General features: G+C 40.0%; 1 pseudogene across 1 annotated transcript; it reads right to left on the reverse strand.

Annotated features, from left to right (window-relative positions):
- Positions 1–272: 272 nt before the first annotated feature.
- On the reverse strand, positions 273–957 carry LOC308648263 (annotated as a pseudogene). Its single transcript has 2 exons — positions 512–957; positions 273–430 (listed from the first exon to the last, which is right to left on the reverse strand). The product of its transcript is annotated as an uncharacterized misc_RNA (transcript).
- Between the last annotated feature and the right edge of the window lie 21,532 nt (positions 958–22,489).

Consider the following 22,489-nt stretch of genomic DNA (forward strand, 5'->3'; position numbering starts at 1 on the left):
CTACTTATTATACAGGTAAAGTACATACACAAAAAAAGTTACTGGAATGCTCGTAATAAAATTTTGTTGTTGTTGTTTATAAGTTTTTTTTCCTCTTTTGAGATTATAATGAACATGGTCACACCACAAGTAGTCAGAAAGAAGTAGGACAGAGAACACTCCAAAGGCTGGTTTGGTCATCTGAGATCATTAAAAATGGCTGACCCCTAACAGTATGTACAAAAATATAACATGTAAATAAAAAATACAAATTTTCCTTTTTAAAAGTACTTTTAAGAAAAAAAAGCAGGCCCTTGGAAGTTTGGTTCTTTTTTCCACCCCTGTTGCAAATTCACGTTGTGGTTTTGGTTGGGTGGTGAAGAGCGCGTGTCATCTACAGGTGGCACTGCCAGCAATGGGCGGGCCTCTCGAAGGTGACCACATTTAGATTCTGAGATGGGAAGTGGAGGGTGAATAGGTCATGGTGGACTTTTATTTTTAGTTTAACTTTTCCTTTTTTGCTGTCTAGTACCAACATCATCCTCCTCATCATCTTCAGCTGCCCGTTTGCCTGTAGCTGCCTCAGCCTCCTCATCTTCATCTCCATCCTCTTCCTCACCATCACCTCCTCTTCCTCACCACCCTCTTCCTCTTCTTCATCTACCTCATTATCAGCCTCCTGTTCCCCCTTTTCCTTATTAGAATTCCCATTAGAAGGGGGTGACTCTTCCATTCTCTGCCTCCTCCACAACTTCCATCTTCTCCTTTAAGTCCTTGGTGGTGATTTCAGAGCTAGTGTCCGTGGCCACGTCTGACATGGTGGGGCATGCAGGTGATCCGATGCAGTGGGTTAAAAAGGAAACTAGGGTTCAGGGACTCTGGCCATAAAGCTGTCGGAGTCCGCGGCGGTGCAGGTGGCTGTGACGAGTGGGGAGCTGGACCCAGGAACAATGCAAAGATGGCTTTTCAGAGCAGCCAGTGGGGCTCATGGACTACTCTTACCTTGATTTGGGATGGGTATCAATCTATGATCAGCTCTGTTTTCACTTTGATATTACCTTTTATCACTTCTTTAAGATCAATTCTCCAGGAAACCATTGCTTTCTCATTGAGCATACAAATCTCTCTAGGCTGGTGCTTCTGTGTGCTGGGACCATGAACTTGGACACTGAGCCAGTCTACCTGCTTGTTCTCCCAACGCTGCTCACAAGAACTCAAGGTACCAGAAACTCTTCCTTTGGAACAAATTCTACTTCACTAGGGGACTCTGAAATGTGTGAATGGGTCAGTTTCATGAGGGACCATTATATAACAATTACGCATTTACAAGAAACAACTATAGGTCTGAGGTTTAATTCCTATGGTGAATGTGTCTTATATTAAATAATATTTTCTATTTTTAAGGTTATTTGTTATACTAATGGAAGGTGCTTTATTATAACTTACATGTATTTTAGATAAATCACAATCTATGAGATAAGTAAGTAGTTCACTTATTTTTAGCAGATGAAACAGGTTAATAGTAGTGAGAATTTTTTTGTGTGTGAGGAAAACTTTTTATGAAAGGATTACTGCTATGAGTCTTCTCATTTTAAGGATCAGACAGTTACCCAAATCTCCCGTGTTCAGTTTGATAAACCAGGCCTGGAATATGGACAAAAAGCTTTCACTACTGCAATGTGGAAGTACGATACAATCCCAACTTTAAGTGACATTCACCTCTTGTATTACTTAGCATTTTTGTAACAATGTCTCCAAACTACAGAAAAAAAATGCTAAAATATGAATGCTCTGAATGAGTCATGTTTCACTCAAGGGAATTAAGTTATCCTTATTTCCATGGGCTGTTGAACCCAAGCATTTGATTTATTTCCTGTCGTCTGTTTTGTAGATGGTATTTTGAAGGATGCAAGAATGGAAGTGAATTTTTGTAACACTGTGGAGCTGGAAAGAATATTAGGGATCATCCCCAATACAAGAAGCCCCACTACATCCACAAGACACTGATGAATGATAACTAAATAGTGGAAATATCAGTAGAGGAGAGGAGAGGGAACAGGAGGTGGTAGTAGGAGGAGGGGAAGGGGAAGTATTGGGGACTGAATTAGAACAAGATATATTCCATGCTTTTACAGTTGTGTCAAAATAAATTCTATTGTACAGTTGAAAATAATCAATAAAAAAAGAAGCCCCACTGTATTGAAGGGAAGAGTCTGACAGTGGGCTTGAACATACATTTTTAATAAATATTTTCTTTCTTTATTTTTATGTGGTGCTGGGGATCGAACCCAGTGCCTCACGCCTCACATGTACGAGGCAAGGGCTCTACCCCTGAGCTATAACCCAGGCCCTGAACATGCATTTTGCACAGTTTCAATGATGTATTAACTAACTCACCACTTTGGCCTATTTAGTTTTCAAACAGTTTGAATTATTACAAAGTTCCTTCCCTTCCTCTCTTTCTCTACCTTTCCTCCTTTTGTTGTAAGTGAAAATCTGATTTTTATCTTTTTATCCAAAAGCTATATAAAATGATCCAGATCTTTTTTCACACAGAAGCCCTTTTGTGATTGACACTAACTCTCAGTGTAGCCCTGGGGTGTGGTGTCAAAGATAGACATTCAGTGTCATCAGCCCTTTTTCAACAACAAGTGTCTTGGCCTTTTGCTCTTCTGGGGACACTTCTCTGAGGCTGTTTATTTTATCATTGTCGCTCTCAATAAGGGGAATCCAGGCTGAAAGGAAGAATCTGGATGTGGTCTGACTAGTGTTGGGAAGAGTAAATTGTGCTTCCCAAGTCCTAAACAATCAAATGTATGATATGTCAAGGTCATTATACTGTCATGTGTAACTAATTAAAACAAATAAAAAAAATAAAATTCTATCAACTATTAATAGAGCTATTGAGTGCATGCTTCTACCAAATTCATATTTATATCACATATTATTAATTTGGATCATGATGGCAGCTGAAATTCATGATTCTTTTTTCTTATAACAGGAATATAATATTGTTTCTAATATATAGGAGACAGATAAGAAAATGGAAAAAAATCACTTAGGTAAGATCTTCATACATTAAAAGTTTATGAATTAGTCATATGTCAATGATGGGGACACATTCTGAGAAATGCATAGTTAGGTGATTTTGTCGGTGTGTGAATGTCAGAGATCCTTGAACTATAGCAGATACAATTTCACTAAGTGATAAATCATGCAGGACCATGCATTATTTGTTATCAACCAACACATTATTATGTGGCACATGACTCCACTTAAATACATATATATTGCTTATATGTTTAAAGTTGTCAAACTTTTTTTTTCTATAATAAACATGCTGTGATGAATAGTTTTGTTCATACTTATTTGCATACAGATTTGACAATTCCCAGTAGGATTTTATATCAGATATGCATAGCTCCAGAAAGTGTTGGCCAGTTTCAGTTCCTGTAGTAGCTTACTAGATCCTCTGTATCAAAAGTCTTATCCATCTGCAGGTGTGTGCTTGATGTTAAGAGTTTAGAATAATTAATTAATATACACTTTCATTCTTTTATTATTTTTTTAACCTATCAATATCTTTTTGAATCATTTTAAAACGTTGGGTATTTCATTCTGTTTTTTTTTTTGTCATATACAAACCTACCCAATGTGTTCTGTCTTCAAATTTTGGATAAAAATGTCTTTAGGATAATGACAGAGCTTCACCATATCTTAGTCTGGTTTTCCGTAAAGAGAGCCAGCTCAAGGATTGGCGTGTAGGTGATTTTCTGGACGATGATTGTAAGAGGAATGATGGAGTGGGAAGAGTGAGGCAGGAAAGGAGGAAAACCATGTGGGATTTAATAGGCATCCAGCGCTCTGCTCTAAAGAGTCCCAAGAGGTGCCAGGGATACCTCCTAGAATTGTCTGTAAGGATAGAACTATGTAGCATATACCCACTGGTATATATTATCCCCAGAGGAAATGATATTGCTTCCCTTCCTCAAGAAAGAGAAGTCCCCAAGTGTGGGGAGCCACCCCTGAGCTATTTGAGTGTCTTCACTTGGCCTTGGAGCCAAGGAGATTTAGGTTTGGCATTGCAAGCTATTTTGTGGCTCCTCCCACTTACCATTAAGTGCATGCTCGTGACTTCTGTCTTTACTGAGTTAGAAAGACTGACCTTGTAGCTCCAGAGTTGGGTGTGACCCATTGGGAACTGGGCAGCCCACCTCCTACCTAAATTGGCTAAGAACATTCTGTAGAAAGCCTTTGAAGTTACCCCATATAAATAAGACAAATGTTGGCTCTCATGTGCTCTTTCCAGCGTGGAATCTCCACCCTTAAGGTCGAAGAGCCATCCTGCCCCCACTCTTTAAAATTATTTTCTGTGTCGTGTGATTTTTTGCCATATTTCTCAGCCAGCCCACTTCATAAAGGGGACCCCAGTTTCTGTTGACTACATGGGCTCTAGTCAAGACCCAAGAAAGAAAATGAAGGACTCAAAAGGCTCACTGGCTTGGGTAAGATTTTACAGTGAAGAGAAGCTATCCTGCAGATTTTCTGCTGATCTAGCTGTGTGTAGATCTGAGAGGCCTGGAGGATGCTACTACTGTGGTGTACTACAAAACCACAAAAGCTTATGTCCGGGTTGGCATTAGTCCCCAAATCAATGTTTAATTGGCATGCATTTCTCCATCTTTTCTATGAGGCTTTATAGGAGATTTGAACAAGTGTGTTGTAGAAATCAAACCCACAGCTGATAATCTCTGCTTCACTATCAGTTTAATGGCTATAGAAATAGGGCAAGGTGAGGCTGAGGCAGGAGGATCACGAGGTCAAAGCCAGCCTCAGCAAAAGTGAGGTGCTAAGCCACTGAGATCCTGTCTCTAAATAAAATACAAAATAGGGCTGGGGATGTAGCTCACTGGTTGAGTGCTCCTGAGTTCAATCCCTGGTACGCCCACTGATCCCTGCCCCCCCCCCCCCACAAAAAGGTGACATTTATATGACTTAATGAACTCAGGCAGGCTCCTGAGAACAGTGTTTTTTCTAAGTGTTTATAACCAGCTGTTTATTAATGTGTTTTAGAGTTTTACTAGTGATTAATATCCATGGTCTAATGCATAGGTGTGTGAGACATGATTCCCTGCCGTATGCCCTTCTCTCTAAATTGCACGGTATTTACTGGTGTGTGTGTGTGTGTATCTGGCAGATTTCCATCCGATTGGAAATTACTAAACACCCAGATGAGCCTATGCAACTTAAAAGTGAACCAATTTGTAGAGGAGTTGGTGATGCTGAATGAAGAACATAGATTTAAAAAAAAAAACACTTTGAGGGGATTCTTTTAGGTGTAGGCAAGAGTCCTATAAGATCTAGTTTGTGAAACCAGATCCCTTGATCTTCCACTATGGAGACTGGAGGGAAAGAGATTTTCTGAAATACTACAGTCCCTGCTTAGTTCCTCGTGCTGGAGACCACCTGCCACACCTTCATGCTGTTCACCAATGCACCTTGCTGGTGGACCTCCTCCTGTCTTCAATACCATGTAATGGCCTCCTGGATTTCTGCTAGATGGTGACCTTATTTTCTTTATGTGAAGTTTTATTCTGCATTCCTTAAGAACTATGTCTATTGTCATAGTCATGAAAGTAATATGGTGCCTGTATCATATATTCTCTGAGATGTTATCAATAATTTGAAAAAAGAATGATTAAATATGACTTATTTTTTACCGATCTCTATATTTTTATGTCATCTGATTAAGAAATTAGGAAAAATGCTTCATCAAGTTGTCTAACCGCTAATACTTTATCAGGCTAACTGCTGCGTAAGTCAGATCTTGTCATTCTTTAACACTCTCAGCAGCATCCCATCCCGTCCCTCTTAGGATAGTGCACATTGCTCAGCGCCCTCTGTAGTCCTATGTCCCGGCAAGCCCTGCTCTGTTCTTTATGTGCTGTCATTCCACACTCCCTTTAGATCATATATTCACTTCTCATTCCTCCTTCTGTACTTTTGCTTCTTCTGTCTGGAGTCTCTGATCCCTTTCCTCCTTGCTAATTATACTACTTAAACCTCAATATTAGGTTCCCCACTTTCTTCAGGCTAAATGACCTGGGGTATCCAGTGAGTCTGAACTGAACACACACTCCCCTGGTATATGGTTTCCTTTCTCTACTACCATGATTATGAAAAGCCCCAAGTAAGTAAATAGTAATTGAAGAACAGCCTATAGTTTAGTTATTAGTTAGCATATCATTATTATTACAAAGTATCTTAGGCAGGCCAACTTATAAAGACAGGCTTATTTTGGCATACAGTTCTGGAAATGCAGATGATGATGGCCTTCTTGCTGGCATATTGTAGAGGCAGCACAACGTGTCACATGGTAAGAGAGAGGGAATGTGCCTGTCTATGTGTGGTGTCTCTCCCTCTTTTATTTTTTCAATTTTTTATTTTTTAAAATTTGTTTTTAAATTTATCTTTTATTAATTAATTTTAATTAGGCATATATGATAGCAGAATGCATTTGATTTATTGTACACAATTGCAGCATAACTTTGAATTTCTCTAGTTGTACATGATGTAGTATCACACTATATGTGCAGTCATACATGTACCTAGGGTAATGATGTCCATCTCATTCCACCATCTTTCCTGCCCCCATCGCCCTCCCCTCCCCTCCCCTCCCCTGCTTTTGCCCAAAGTTCCTCCATTTTCCCCACCTCACCGTTATGGATCGCCATCCATCTATCAGAGAGAACATCTGGCCTTTGTTTTTTGGGGATTGGCTTACTTCGCTTAGCATGATGTTCTCCAACTACATTTATTTACCTGAAAATGCCATAATTTTATTCTCTTTTAATGCTGAGTAATATTCCTTTGTGTATATATAACACAGTTTCTTTATCCATTCATCTATTGAAGGGCATCTAGATTGCTTCCACAGTTTAGCTATTGTGAATTGAGATGCTATGAACATTGATGTGGCTGTGTTACTATAGTATGCTGATTTTAAGTCCTTTGGGTATAAACTGAGGAGTGGGATAGCTGGGTCAAATGGTGATTCCATTCCAAGTTTTCTAAGGAATCTCCATCTGCTTTCCAGATTGGTTGCAGCAGTTTGCAGTCCCACCAGCAATGTATGAGTGTGCCTTTTCCTCTACCTCCTTGTCAACATTTATTGTTGTCTGTGTTCTTGATAACTGCCATTCTGACCCATGTGAGATGAAATCTTAGAGTAGTTTTGATTTGCATTTCTCTAATAACTAGATATATTGAACATTTTTCATGTATTTGTTGATAAAATGGATATCTTCTGAGGAGTGTCTATTTAGCCCCTTAGCCCATTTATTGATTGGGTTGTTTGTTTTTTTGGTGTTAAGTTTTTTGAGTTCTTTACATATCTTGGAGATTAATGCTCTATCTGATGTGTGTGTGGCAAAAATTTGCTCCAAAATGTAGGCTCTATCTTTACCTCATGGATTGTTTCTTTTGCCGAGAAGAAGATTTTTAGTTTGAGTCCATTCCATTTATTAATTCTTGATTTTATTTCTTGTGCTTTAGGAGTCTTGTTAAGGAATCCAGGGCCTAGGAATAGTAGGAACATACCTCAACATTGTAAAAGTTATCTATGCTAAACCCAAGGCCAACATAATTCTAAATTTAGAAAAATTGGAGGCATACCCTCTAAAAACTGGAACAACACAGGGATTCCCTCTTTCACCACTTCTATTCAACATAGTCCTTGAAACTCTAGCCAGAGCTATTAGACAAAAGGGATATGGATAGGAAAAGAAGAATTCAAACTATCATTATTTGCTGATGACCTAGTTCTATACTTAGAGGATACAAAAACAAAAACAAAACAAAAAACAAACTCCACCAGAAAACTTTTAGAATTAATGAATTTAGTGAAGTAGCAGGATATAAAATCAAAAAGAGTGAAGCAGGAGGCATCCCAATACCAGACTTTACACTATACTACAAAGCTATAGTAACAAAAGTGGCATGGTATTGGCAACAAAATAGACATGTAGACCAATGATACAGAATAGAAGACACAGAGACAAACCCACATAAATACAGTTATCTCATACTAGATAAAGGCATCATAAATATATATTGGAGAAAAGATAGCCTCTTCAACAAATGGTGCTGGGAAAACTGGAAATACGTATGTAGCAAAATGAAAATAAATCCCTCTCACTCAACTTAAAGTGAATCAAGGACCTGGGAATTAGTCCAGAGACCCTATGCCTAACAGAGGAAAAAGTAGGCCCAAATCTTCATCTCTCTCTCTATTTTAAAGACACCAGATTTTCATTGTGGGACTTCTACTCCAATGACTTTATCTAATTCTAATTACTTTCCAGAGACCTCACCTCTAAACACTATAGTTGGACTAAAGTACCATCTTTTTAATGCCTCACAGTGGGCATTACATTTCAATACATGAAACCTTGGGGGATACTCCAACCATAGCAATTAGCTACTCCATCCACAGGTAGAGACTGGGAAGGATCTTGAAGGGAGTTGAACAGGGGACTGATGAAATCACAAGGGAAAGTATATCAGTTATACATACAGGATAAATGAATCTGGCCAGACTTACTGTGGTCATTCTAGACAATAAGCTGAATGTGTGTGTCTATGATGCCTCTCATGCCTGCCTGATGGTAGGGAATCTGTCAGGAGAAATGTTATTGAGGTCTGCCTCTGATACATGGCAGACACTCCTGGAGAATTGGGGGTACTGGAGGCCAGAGAGAAGAGAATGGAAAGGTCACCCTATATGGGTTTCAAATGTCTGTCTTAAACGTGTTGTTGTCACCCCAAGTTTCTAGCAAGTTCTTGCTTGGGCTCCGCACATGTGGCCCTGGACCCCTTCATTCATCCCATGCCATATCCCCTTTGTTTTGTTCTTGAAATCTGGGCACTTCACTTCCTCTCACTCCTTTTAACTTGCCAGTGAATGAAGCTTAAAATTCCTCCCAATTTGGACTCCAGATGAGGGCCCTACCTTTGCATAACCATATGTGTCTCATTCCTCCATCTTTTCTACCCCCATGTCCCCTCCCCTCATTCCTTCCCTGTCTAATTCAAATCTCTAATAAAATTTTCCAAACAAAGGGGTTGGTTCTACTGTTAATTTATGCAGCTACTTGAGAAGCAATTGTGGCAATTTATTTCTAAAAGCAAACTTTCTTCCTTAGGCTTACTAGAGGTTTCTCGGGGTGGGTGGTGTGTAGGGTGGTTTGTAGGGAGAATGGGAGAGCACTCAGTGGTACAGTAGGAAAGACCTTGGTCTGTGAATTTGAAGACATTGGTTTAAATGCTCTTTTAACTTGGACATTGTGACTGAAGGCAAGCCCTTAATCACTCTAAGCTTTGGTTTCCTACTCTGGTTGTAAAGTGAGAAGAGTAACTGTTGTTATGAAGATTAAAGAAGATGAGTCATGTTAAAGCAACTAAGACAGGGATTGACTCAGAGTAGGTGCTCAAAAATGTAGGTTTTATTTTTTTAAGGTGCTTTTAATTTCTGTGGTATTATTAGTCATTATTGTGGCAATGGTGTTATCTCTTTTCTTCTTTGGCTCGTAAGGTATCAAACCACAGCCAGTACTTTGCATTGTTCAGTTTTCTAAATTTTGGCAGCCTAACTGCAAAGTTACATTTCATTGTTGTCTTGATTTTTATTTAATTACTTTGGATTTGAATGTCTATTCCCTTTGTTCCTTAGTCTTCTGGGGTTTTCTTCAGTGTCATTTGCATTTGGTAATCCTTTTCCTATTTTTCTTTTGAGATTGTTATCTTTTTGCTTTAGATTAATATCCAAGATAAGGCCTTGTTAATCTTTCCCCATTCTCTGTTGGTGCTCTATTAATTTGGCCAGTGTTATCCTTTGTTGAACTGAAAAGCTAATTTTTTTATTTGTCCTAATTAGTTATACATGACAGCAGAATGCATTTCAATTCATTATACACAAATGGAGCACAACTTTTCATTTCTCTGGTTGTACATGATGTAGAGTTACACCATTTGTGCAATCATACATGAACCTAGGCTAATGATGTCTATCTCGTTCCACCATCTTTCCTACCCCCATGCCCTCTCCCCTCATTCCTCCTCTGTCTAATTCAAAGTTCTGCCCTTCTTCCGATGCCCCATCCTCCAGTTTTGGATCAGTATTCATTTATCAGAGAAAACATTTGCCTTTGTTTTTTTGGGATTGGCTTACTTCGCTTAGCATGATGTTCTCCAACTACATTTATTTACCTGCAAATGCCATAATTTAATTCTCTTTTAATGCTGAGTAATATTCCTTTGTGTATATATACCACAGTTTCTTTATCCATTCATCTATTGAAGGGCATCTAGATTGCTTCCACAGTTTAGCTATTGTGAATTGAGGTGCTATGAACATTGGCTGCATCACTATAGCATGCTGTTTTTAAGTCCTTTGGGTATAGACTGAGTAGTTGGATAGCTGGGTCAAGTGGTGGTTTCATTCCAAGTTTTCTAAGGAATCTCCATACTGCAGAAAGCAGTATGGAGAGTGGTTGCACCAATTTGCAGTCCCACCAGCAATGTATGAGTGTACCTTTTCCCCCCTCATTCTTTTCAATACTTATTGTTACTTATTGATAACTGCCATTCTGACTGGAGTGGGATGAAATCTTAGCTTTAATTTGCATTTCTCTAATTACTAGAGATGTTGAACATTTTTTCATATATTTGTTGATCAATTGTATATCTTCTTCTGATAAGTGTCTGTTCAGTTCCTTAACCCATTTATTGATTGGATTATTTTATTTTATTTTTTTGATGTTAAGTTTTTTTAGTTCTTTTTCTATCCTGGAGATTAGTGCTCTATCTGATGTGTGTGTGTGGTAAAGATTTTCTCCTACTCTGTAGGCTCTCTCTTCATGTTATTGATTGTTTTCTTTGCTGAGAAGAAACTTTTTAGTTTGAGTCCATCCCATTTATTGAATCTTGATTTTATTTCTTGTGCTTTAGGTGTCATGTTAAGGAAGTCAGGGCCTAATCCAACATGATGAAGATTTGGACTTACTTTCTCTTCTGTTAGGCATAGGGGCTCTGGTCTAATTCCTTGTCCTTGATCCACTTTGAGTTAAGTTTTGTGCATGGTGAGAGATAGGGGTTTAATTTCACTTTGCTGCATATGAATTTGTGGTTGAAAAGCTAAATTTTTATGAAGTCTTGTTAGTCAATGTTTTGCTTCTTTCTTTTTCAGTTTGTTTAAGAAATATTTCCCTATCCTTAGGTCATGTAGACATTCCATATTTCCTTCCATTAGCTTTGCCTTTTGCATTTAGGTAGTTGATCCAGTTAAAGTCCATACAGACCTTTGAATGTGGTACGGGGCAGCATTCCAGGTTACAATCTTCCTTTGTATTTCCAGAACTTTAATCAGTACACTAGTGCTCAGTACTCAACTGAACAAAGACATTGAAGTTTCTTCAGAGTTAGGGAAAATAAATGCAAAAAAATGTAAATGTGTGTAAATCCTATGAAAGATATTTCTCTCTGACTGTGGAGAAGCAGCTTAAAACTGAGGGACTGCTTCCTCCCCAGTTCAAACACTGATTCGTGGTGTGTGTAGGAGGTGGTGGTGGGAGGGCAAATTTAAGACCATGCTTATCTGTTGGTTGAAACTTACTTAAATATTCTCTTTGATTCAGTTTTATTTAAATCAGGTTGTGATAAAGTTAAAAGCTATTTAAAAATACCTAACAGCTGGTATTGAACAGGCAATCAGTAATTAGAACAAATACTTTAAACATGTAAGACTGTTTGGCTGGGTATTAACTATAGAAATGGTTGCTGCTGTTTAAATGATAATTTTTGTGGAAGGGCTTTGTGAACTAAAAATTTATACAAATGGTGCATATTATTAGGTCTACTTGGCCTCATAGAAATTCAATAAAGAATTACCCATTTTTCTATATATTACTGATTGTGGCTATAATACAACTCTATGAATCAGTGGTAGTAAGAGTCAATGAATTGAAAAAAAATTCCTTTGACTTTTTTTTTTTGTACTGGGGATTGAACTCGGGGCACTCAACCACTGAGTAACATCCCCAGCCCTATTTTGTAGTTTATTTAGAGACAGGTCTCACTGAGTTGCTTAGTGCCTTACTTTTGTTGAGGCTGGCTTTGAACTTGCGATCCTCCTGCCTCAGTGGCCTGAACTTCTGGGATTACAGGCGTGTGCCACCTCGCCCAGCTTGACTTTTCTGAAAGATTTTTACTCTGTGTGTATCCTGAAATCAGAAAGTCAACCATCTTTAAAGAATGTTACCTGTTATTTGACCTATGCCCTGACTGAAGTTTTACTTCAGAAAAGTTTGAGGGCACCTTTGTGCTTCAGTTTGTTTTCCTCTTTTTAGCTGCATGTAGTGAAACAAATTCCAGTAGGTGGAGCTCTTTCTCAATATTTGTTCATTGTTTAACTAAGGTGGGGCCTCATTTCTTTTTTACCTTTCTTTTCTAGGATAGCTTAGTCATAACTTAGTACAGATACTTTCAACAGCAAATGAAATTAGCATCAAATGTAGGATATATGTTGCTTTAAAATTAGTTTTTTTCTTCAAGACATTTAGTGGAACAGCCATGGTGATCTGATCAAACACAAAACCCTTCCCCCTTTCATTATCTGCATCAAAGACTGCAAATACATACCTTTTACTATGAAGCTATGTCCATGTCTTAGATCAAATACTGCATCTTTTGATCTCGAGTCTAGTAATGCATATTAATTAACTGGCTCTTGTATTATATGATCTATATTGCTGCACAACTCCTGTATATTAACAGTTTTAAGTATGGGTGTAGAAACTGCATATGTATTTGGTGATATAAATGCATATTGCAAGGGAGTTCTTTCTGGTATGAGTAATCCATTTAGTGACATCTATAGGCCTTTCTGTCAACCTGAAATTATGTATAGGAAATAGAATTAAAGAGAAGAAGTCTATATAGAGGGTCACTGTAGACACAGAAGCTCAAATTATAAACTAGACATTTGTGAAATAATGAGTCAATTCCTGGGTTTAGTAGGATTTTAATTTTTTGAAAAATGAGTAACGTATTTTGGAAATGTCATCCTAACTCTGCTATACTTTGTTGTATGATTTGGATTGAATCATTAGTAAATATTTAAAAATCCTTAAATACTACATAGTAAATGCATAGAAAAGTTATGACATTGTTCCTTCAGTCTTCCCTCAATATTGTGCAGGAATAAAAAAAATGTAGCTGAAGTATCCAGCAGCTGTGCTCATAGGTGTGAGAGTAAAAAAAAAAGCCAAAACCCAAACCCCAAAACAACAATACATTTTTTTCTTTTTTTTTCCTGCTCTATTCTTCCCCCAACCCTTGCTGCTGTTTGACTTGTGGGCCATACAAAAATTATATCTAACATATTTTTCTACTGTTGGCCTAGAAGCATTGTGAGTGGAAAGTAGTAATATAGAGTGTGAGGGACCAGGTACATCAGGCAGTCTGCAAATGCCAAAGAGATATTTAAGGAGATGGTAGATAGTGAGGAATAGCTGCTGTTATAATCCACAGAAGTTTCTAGGTACACACAGGAAGACTGGAGACCACCCCAACAATTGCATTGTTACTGTCCATTCTCATGTCGAGTAGCAGAAAATGGAAAAATAAACTTAATTCAACAGATAGTAAGTACTCAATTAACATTAGGATAAGAGCACAGGGATTTAAATAAACATGGATTTTCTCTTCATGGAGATACACAAATGGAAGATTATAACATTTATAAAATGTTGTGATAAATGTCATAATAAAGGCATATATAAAGTGCAAATCACCCATTTCTCTGACTCTTGGTTTCTTCATTTGTTCTTCCCTATGTAAAAAGCACCCACTATTTTCCAATGAATATGCCAAAGACATATTTTAAAAATAATTTAATCCTCACAACTATGAGAGGGTATTATTATCTAATAGTTTACAGGTGAAGTTTGGATCAGTTATAAAAACAATGGTCCATTAACCAGGTCTTGATATCTGGAGTGTTCTTTTTCATCATCGCACATTGGGACCTAGGGAATCAAAGGCTTGAGTTAATATATTCAAGATGTAGTAGGTCCTGCAGAAAGGTTTGCAGTCTGTTATCTCAGTGAAATTATTCAATGTAAAACTGTTATTTCCGTTAGGTGAATTTATCAGAAGATCTTCAACAAACATATCAGAAGATCAATGATCTTTTGTTTCTGTTTGGATGTTGCAATATCCAATATCATTGCATTGGTGTGGCAGGGAGGGCAGAGATCCTTCAGGAATGAGCTTTTCTGCTTAGCCTGAAACTGCTGCTTCTCTCTGTAGGAGCTCCCTGAGGGTTCTGCTTGCTGATTCATTGGCACTTATTCTCAGCGACCTCAGCTCACAGGTGAGTGGTAGTGGCACTCTTTGATGGTGGCTCCTTTTGGAAACCTCTAGAGTATAAAGACAGCTCCTCCTCCTCATTGTCTCCCAATTCCTTCAACATTGCCTTCGCACCTTGGCAGGCAGCTTTCATATTTCAGCACCACCAGCGGAGGACAGCTCACAGCAAGTTCCCTATGGAAATTTTCAGGGGCAGGTCTGTGAGTTCACCAGAGCCTGGCAAAGAGGTCTACTCTGAGGTTTCCTTCTAGCAGGTTTGAACCTCTGAAGCAGGACATAGGTCTTGAAACTTTCTTGGCCAGACTGAGCTCTTGTGCTCCTTAAGGGTTACCATGACGTGCCTGTAATTTCCTCCAGGCAATGTTGAACTGAAATCTTTCATATTCCTACCTCAATAAGTCATGAAACCTGGAAGCCCCTTTAGGGATTGCATTTTTCTCCAAACTGTGTACAGAGAATTAATCTTCTGTAGGGTCCCTAGGTTAGGAATATAAAAGTGGTTGCTTTTTGATTCTTGATGTGTGACATCTGAGGTGTCTGCTTTCACTGACTTAGAGAAGAAAAATAGAACTGGTCTTCTCTTACAGCTCTGGATTATCCTCCTGTCGCCCCCTCCCCATCAGCTCAAAGATGTGAAAGAGATGGCCTTTTCTTAGGAATTCATCTGAATCATCCTTAGACCCCTCCCCTTTGTCCTGGACCCCCCCTTTTTAATGTATATCAACTTAGCTGAGGAAATTAGTTTTACTGTTATTATTTTCTTGCATAATATTGGCAGATCCAACTTAGCTAATTGAAGGTAGCTATTTCATAAATTTAACCGTTTCATGTCAAGAACTACTTAACTATGCAACTATTTCAGGTTAAGAAAACACCTAAAAGTAAAAATTGGTAGGTTTACACAGTGTTAGCTATAGATTCCTATATAATTATACTCTGTAAATGTTGAATGAACAGGGAGTTATGTATGATGTTGCAGAGGAACATCAGTCCTGAGGAAATGCCACTATTCTGCTTCTATAGGCCATTAAAGACAGGGACTATTGATAGGGTTAAGGAAACACCCTTACAAATACAATCTTTTGGAGAGCCTCATAAGTCTGAGGCTCAATGGCTCCAAAATCTACTTTTTCAAACTTTGGTTTTAAATAGAAGATGCATGTGCATCTGCTAGAAGGCTGAAAATAGACTGCAGGAGAGGAGGAGTTTACTTGAATCTCTTTTGTCTGAGAAAAGGTGACCCCCATGGTCCCAACTGCATTCACTCATGTAGCCTTTCAGTGATTTTCTCTTGTTGGTTAAGTGGAGAATTAGTGCCTCTGAGATCTTTGGGACAGAACCCAATACACACTTGTCTGTCCTCTGATGTTGCCTCAGTTTTAAAAGCTTCTCTCTCTCTCTGTGTCTCTCTTTTAGGAATTATTGAATTTTTTTATTCTACTGTATAGTATATCTGGATAGTTTTAAAGTGAAAAATAGTGTTTAAGTTACCCACTTAAACACTATTAAGAGACTCCATATGCCATTCTCATCTTCTATTCATCTTGGGGTTTTGTGCATTCTTTGGCATTCTTGGCACACAACAGAACTGGGAGCACTACCCTAAGTCAATCCTGAACTTCATCCCTTGGTCTAAGCATCTGGGTTGAATACCCAATGAGCCTGTACTGTGAGCTGCTTCCTCATTCTATAGTTGGATCATCTGAAAGTAGCAGTGTGTGGTTACTGAGCTTTTATTTTTAAATTTTATTTTCTTTATCTTTTTGGCACTGGAGATTGAATCCAGGAGCTCTTTACCACTGAGCTACATCTCCATGTATGTTTTATTTTTTTAAAGTTGCTGAGGGTCTTACTGAATTGCTGAGTCTGGCTTGAGATCCTCCTGCTTCAACCTGCTGAGTTGCTGATTACTGGCATGTGCCACAAAGACCTACCTGATTTATTGTTTTAAATAAATTCCTTTGGCCCATGTCAAACGGTAATTACTGATTTGCTCTCATTGCTGCTGACTTTTGTTGTGTTATTTAACTGCCCCTTTAGGTCTTGCCTCTCTTCCCTCCTTGATCCTTTCAATCTTTCCTTTGCCTTCTATTCCTTGACTACTTGGGTGTTTCACCCCTGCCTCCAGGATGCTCCCTTTTAGCACAGCTTACTCTCAGTAACATCCCTCCATATTGGCTAATGCCTTTTAAAGAAGACCAAGGATGGATCCTGTTTGCTCAACAAGAAGCTGGACATAGAGGTAAGAATGATTGTGTGATTGGGTAATGTTTTTTAGGCACAATTTCTTTCAATATGTCTTGGAGCATTGAACTCGACTAACTTTTTATCATGTTTCCAATTAGAATACTATTCTCAACCAAACATTAGTCTGCAATAGTTTTACATTACCATGCATGATTCACAGTGATTTAATATTCACAAAATTCCTGCCATCTTACTATGCTCTGGAACAGGAGCTTGATTGGGAGTCATTTCATGAGTGGAGAAGATCAATTTAAAATTGTTAGAATATTTCACATATCTTAGCACTTGGTTTGGAATGGTTTGGTGCCTGCTTAATATAGAAGAATCTGAAATTGCTGGACAATGAATTTCAATAAAAATTTCTGTCTCTGGGAGAAGCTCTCCAGCAAACAGGCAGCGAGTTTCCTTATCATTTTCTCCCGTTGGGAAATCTCTGGCCCTCCCTTTCACCTTGTTTGGATATTTTGTGCACATTCCAGCCAACATTTAAGTAGGCTTAGAGTTGCAACAAACTGCACAGTGATCTGGTCTCTCAATTTCATACCTCAGTTCCCCCTATATTTCAGTTCTTCCAGAAACAGGAAAGGTCATAATCTACAGCAGTTTTGACAAAAACAAACTCTTGTTTCCCAAACTGCTGAATAATTATTTGTTTCTCTGAAAATTTGACCCTTATTTTGGTATGTTGAGCATTCATAGAGTTGTTCACAATTCTCTTGGGGATCAAAGTGCAGGCAAGTTTGTGAGGTTTTCTTTGCCCTGCACATTACAAAATATTCTGATTTCAGTTTTATATTAGGTTTACCCCTAGTGATTTTAAGATTCCTATTTAGTGGTATACTATGTGAAGGGTTAGTTCCCATGTACCTGAATACCAAATGGGGAACAGCCTTTGAGAAATGAACCCCTAACTTAAAAAATAGTTACCCATTTTTGTTCATCTGCTATGTGAAGACTTAGTCTTTAGTAAAACTGTAGAAGAGATGGGGATGCTTTTGACATGCTTTTACTCCCTTATATTTTTCTTCCCCTCCATTCTAAATGATCCTTTTAACCAAGTTCCCAGTACTTAAAAATGCCCTCTTGTTTTTCAAACACAGCATCTCCATCTTCTCTGTCCTCTCTGTCTTTTCTGAGATGAACTGTCATCTCAGTCTTTTCTACACTCAGCTCCTGGGGCCCTGCTTCCTGTGCTGCATTCATGAGTGCTAATGGGTCAGCATCCATCACAATCAGAGGGTACTTATTTCATTTGCAGTTGCATTCAATTGGGAATAAAATTTTGGCCACCCCAGCTCACATGCTTATTTTTAACAACTTTTGGAAGCAAGGAGTTAATGCCTGGGAGTGACCTGGAACCTGGTTGTGGGTAGTCCAGGTGCACAGTGAAGAGCAGTGGTTCTTTTTTCTGCCTTCCAGAACCTTCAAGAACAGCTTTGCCTCTGCTTATCCTTCACCACTGACCTAAAATAAAGCCTACATGGACCCTTGCTGTTGTTTACTGGAGGAGAAATCTCAGAGTACATTTACTTCCAAAGACAGATAAATAAATAAATAAATAAATAAAATAAAAAAACCCAAAACCTTTGTAATAGGGCAAGCACAGTTTAAGGAAGCTCAAATCTGATTTAATGATATGAAATGATATTTCTGGAGAAAATATCTCAGTTCCTTAATTTTTAAAAATCTTTGGCCCATCCCCCATCTTTCTAGCTGTGATGCTCTTTATTATATTATTATTTATTTATTTTTGCAAAGAGATGTTTTGAAGTCTTTGAATTTTCCTCTCGGGTAAATTTGACTCCCATTTTGTTCCCTTAACAGTGTTTTCCAAATGTTTAGCATTTAGAAGTGCTAAATGTCTTTCCTGGGATAGTAATTTTTATTCCTGATACCTGATGAATGCAAATAAAATATGTATCATGTGACTGTGATGAAAATATATAACCCCCAAACTCTTCCTGAAGAATATTTTTTTGCCTGTTTCTGGGCAATAATGAAGTGCTTTATCTTTATACATATATATGTACTTACATATGTAAGACTGGATGCCGCAGTCTGGCTAGGCACGATTCAGGAGCCACTTGTCAAAAGAAACGAACTTTATTTTTAGAACCACACACGCCAAACAAAACAGCTCCTCAGGAAAACCCCTCAGAGCCCAACTGCCACCACCGGCTTCCCCCAAGCCTCTCCCTCCAAACCACAAGCCTCTCCCTCCAAACCACAAGCCTCTCCACCTCCCACAATCCTCCTGCTCTTGAGGCCGATTGGCTGGGTCGCGTGGGCGGAGCCAAAAAAGTCCCCCAGTGAGCAGCTCCGTGGTCTGAAAGGGCAGGGAAACAGCCCAACGAACATCACCGCAGAGGAGCCAATCAGCTAGATGTTGCTGGGGCCGCTGTGAGCCAATCATCAGCCGGCAGCTGGAAGTTTGCTGGCAGCTGGAAGTTTGCTGGGGCCCCTTCAGCTGTGGCTCTCAACAACTGGAAAAACGCCGCACCATACGACACAGATTACCAAAGAGGTTTCCACTTTATTACAAAAGGCTGTGTGTTTACATAGGTCTAAGGAGAGGTAGCAGGGCTGAGGTAGATAACAGGTCGCCCCTTTATTGGCAAGCTCTTCCATATGTCAGTTCCGGAGCCCAAGAAGTTAATTCTAATTGGGGCTAAAGCTTCCCACCAGCAGGGTTTGAACATTGGCGCTGGTGGGAACGTTTCCCGCCAGTGAAAGAAACAAAGAAGAGAAGGAGGGTCGTTAGATGCCATGCTGGGGTTTTTCTCTGGGGTGTTGCTGCCATTATGTTTACCCAACATTCCTCCCTTTTTGTTTTCTTAGGAATTGGGGCATCATTAGTCAGATCTGGCTGCTTCCTGCTGTGTGGGGGCAGCGTGGGGCCTAGAAAGGGAAGTGGAGGAATGTTCTGGGGGGCAGGTCTGGGGATATCATGGCAACCAGAAATAAAATCCAGTGGCTATAGACAGCTACTCCTTAGGGGTGAAGTCTATGAAAGTTCCCTGAAACCACAAGTCGTCGATGGCATCGAACCAGTCCTGGATGGAGGAGATTGTTGGTATCAGCCACTGGTCCTGTAACAGAGACTCTAGGAAATATTGGAAGCGTTGCCTTGACATGGCATCACCAGCACCTGAAGAAGATCAGAGCGAACAAAAACAGGATGAAGATAAAAATTAAAGCAAATGTCAGTTTTTGGCAGAAGTTCCATGTTGGGGGACTGACAGAGAAGAGGCCAAGGGCCATAAGGAGGCTTAAAAGGACATAAAGGCTTAAAAATCCAGGATGGAAGATTAAGAGGTTCTCCGGGCTCATTGTCTCCTGCTGTCCGATGTCTGTTGCATTCCATCGCGCCTGGTAGTGAGCTTCAGCAATGAGTGAGCTGTTCTCTTGAAGATGTTGGGGGCTCATCGGTCATCAGAGGCTGGTAGTACCTAAGCAGAGGCTGGTTGAAAATTTGGTTAGAGATCTTCCATAATTGGCCCTGTAGGAAGTGAAGCAGACAGGGCAGGAACAACACATCAGGAAAAGAAAACATATGGGCCCTAAAAGAGGCAACAGCCACTACTGGAAGTGGGCTAAAAAGAAGGTGGCAAATGGGTTTTGGTTTGGTGGGTTTTTCAAAGAGGTAGCCAAGTCAGTGAGCTTGACTACATTAGTTTCCACAAGGCCTGATTCATTGATGTAGTAACAGCATTCTTTCCTCAAGAAAAGACAGGTTCCACCTTTTTCGGCTATGAGTAAGTCTATAGCTCGTCGATTTTGAAGAGTAACTTGAGCCAAGGATGTGACCTGCCTTTGTAAAGATGCTAGAGATTCTGCCGTAGAAGTGAGCACTTGTTCAAGTTTAGAACTTAAGTCCTGTACATTCCATAAGGAGTGTCCTAGAGCTCCACCTAGAAATTCCTGCTCCCGCCGCAGATACAGCCAGTGAGAGACCCACCAGTATTGGAAGGAAAGCAGCCCGCTTATTCTGCACTGGGGGAGACAAGAGGGCCTGCACTTCAGCTGGGGTATAGAGAGTCAACTGTGGGACAAGCGTCACCAGTATACATGGGGTAGAGGTGTTGGTGAATAAGATAGTGATGAGAGAACCATTACACCAGAAGAATGAGCCATGTGGTGCATAGAGGGTGAAGTTAAAGGTGATGTTAGAGTGGCAAAACTTTGACTGGGAGACACCCAAGCCCAGGAGGCAGCGCTGGGGAATCACAGTATGGTTAGACTCCTCGGGCTCCCATAATGGAGTGTCGGGTGAAAGGGTTTGGAGAGAACAGTGGGCAGATGGAGTGGAGAAATTTGAGAGGTCAGAAGCTGAGAAATTCAAGGGAACCGCTGCAAGCAAAGGTTGAGTCAGAGAGGTGCATAAGTAGCAATCAGTTGGTGTGATGGCGGGGAGGGTTAGATTTAAGAAGGTTACAGTTTCAGTAAGTAGTCGTAGCCATGAATACTGTGGTGGACTCCCGACATTAGGCTCATATGGATCCTGTATGGAGTCTAACAACTGCTGTTCAGAATGCTTTATGTCAGTAGAGATTATAGCTACTGAGGGCTGGGAGGGTTGAAGCTCTCTGGAGATGGAGATGGAGCCACAGGGGGTGGGAGAGGAAATGTCACAGTAGAAGGAAGCATTTACCCTAGAAGTCCAGTGTGGATGGTTAGGGTCAGTGATAGCCAATTGATAGCCCCCCCCGAGATCAATCTGAAATTTCCAACGCAGGAGTCCCCAATGCATGCATGTGGGTTATGAACGTTACATGACCAGTAGGGGCATCCCCCATAGGTTTTGGGCCACCATTTGGAGTAATCCTCTGTCTGATCATATAAGAAGCAAAGGTAAGGCCTAGTGGCTATTTTTAAAAGTTCAGAATTCTGGGAGGAGAGGGAAAGGAAGATAGATGCATTACATCCCATAGGGGCACAATCGACCGAAGAAACTAGGCGAGTGTAACGAGGACATATGTCTTGTTACATATGCCTTGGACATATGTCTCTCTGACTTTGAATCTCCAAGTATCATGGTGGAGTAGGGCAGGTGGGACACAAGGGGGGGGGGAGGAGTGACAGGAAAGTTTTAGTTGATTAAGAAAGGCATCCATAGAACAGCTCAAAGGGGCTAAGGCCTGAGGGGGCTCTAGGAGTTGCCCGAATTTGGGTGAGGGCCAATGGCAAAAGATTGGGACAGGACAGTCTGCGTTCAATAGCAAGTTTAGTGGAGTCAAAACTGCCTTGTTCCCATTAGATTTCTGCTACTCTTCGTTTCTTTCAAGCAAACACGTACTATGTTTTCCCTGAGCTGCCTTTGGTCCAACATCCACTCCTGCCCTTGGTCTTCTCCACAGCTTCATCTACACTTGCATTCACTCAACTTTATTTCCTTCAGGAGCCCCCAGCAGCCTCCTGTTCCCACACCTAAAGCCAGGATGGCTCCTGGTAGTGCACTGTAGCCCTCTAAGCTTCTGGGTCTCTCCATTGGGGAGACCTGGGGCAGTTTCTCAAACACCAGCTAACTGTTATAACTCATCTGGTTACACACATTCCTAAAACTATTTTTCCCTGATAGAATGCCTTTCCTCTCATACCTCTTTATGCTTTGAGAAGGCCACACCTGTTGACCAGCTCTTCTTAGCCATAGACTCTTCCAAGGCACTTTTCTCATTTCTTTCATCATGATGCAGGTTTCAGATGACTTGACCCATGTTGCTCCTCATTCAGATTCCAGGGGGAGGAGCCACCCGTCTGTGGACAGCACCCACTTGGCAGGACCTCTGGGTGGCTTCCAGAAAGAGAGGAATGTAGGGGAGAGAGAGCGCCTCAGAAA

This window comes from Spermophilus citellus (assembly GCF_964194105.1).
Source record: "Spermophilus citellus genome assembly, chromosome: 4".
Taxonomy (NCBI): domain Eukaryota; kingdom Metazoa; phylum Chordata; class Mammalia; order Rodentia; family Sciuridae; genus Spermophilus; species Spermophilus citellus.